The following is a 1,206-nucleotide window of genomic DNA, read 5'->3' as shown; positions in this document are numbered from 1 at the left end:
CAAGCAGATCACCATTCTCATCCTTCACTAAGTTACTCCTAGGCTGGTAACCCCTCTTAAAGTCATTTGTTCCTCTATACAGGTCTCTAATGTTCTTTTTCTTACTGTTCATTGCAAGCTCATCAATTTTGTCTTTCAGATATTCCCTCTTTTTGTTCCTGAAATGCCTGCTGGTTTTACATCTTATATTGTTCAGATTATCCCCATTTAACTCACTTGGATCCTGTAACCATTGCAGTTTGGCCTGCTTTCTTGATCTAATAATTTTGAGCATCCTTCATCGAACCATGGCTTATGCTTATTCGGTTCATAATAACCTAGACTCACTTTGGCAGACATTTTGATATTCTCTCTAATAGTTTCCCAAGCTTTATTAACATCCACCTGTGTCCAAGTTTTCCAAAGCCGCAAACCTAATTGAGATTTCAACACGATACTGCTCTTTACCCTCTACCTCATTTAATTTCTTGAGATTGAACCTCTCCATATGAACTCTGTGTGTTGTTTATTTGCTCACTGTCAGTCTTTCCCTAACCTTTGCCACCACCAGGTAGTGGTCAGTATCACAATCTGCTGCCCTGAATGGTTGAACATCATGTATACTTGAGTGCCGTCTCCTGTCTATCAAAATATGGTCTATTTGATTGTGTATCTTCCCATCAGGAGATGTCCAAGTAAATTTATCGATGTTACGATGTGTTATAATCTGTAAGTGTTCAATAGATCCAATTACCAATCCAAACCCCATCTATAGTCACTCATACACATGACAATATTTGTGATTGTATATGCCTTTGGACTTATCAAAACAGTGACAATATGAGAACATAAGTCGGGAGAGCTTGAAAGAGTAGTATTGTTATTAAGGAGTTGAGCTTGAAAATTAAACTGTTCCACAGTTGAGAAGTTTTGTTTGTCATGACAAATATTTGTTCCCTGTTCAGAGAAATCATAATCCAGTTTGAGATAGTAGGGGAGAGTTGTGTAATAAAATTGTAAGAGCTGTCACTGAACTTAGTAGAACAGGAAATAATTTACATACAGTTCTCAAGGCAGAATCCCCCTGTAGTACTTAATCTCTAGATACACATACTGTAGAGGTCACACAATGCTTGAAATTCAAACTGCTGAAAGGTAATGGATGTGACTTTCTATCATATTTGTGTCCTTGTCCTTAGTGCTCAATATAGCAATGCAGGAGCATGT

The sequence above is a fragment of the Cryptotermes secundus genome, unplaced genomic scaffold (genome assembly GCF_002891405.2).
Source record: "Cryptotermes secundus unplaced genomic scaffold, Csec_1.0 scaffold360, whole genome shotgun sequence".
Taxonomy (NCBI): Eukaryota; Metazoa; Arthropoda; class Insecta; order Blattodea; family Kalotermitidae; genus Cryptotermes; species Cryptotermes secundus.
This window is presented reverse-complemented; position numbering follows the sequence as displayed.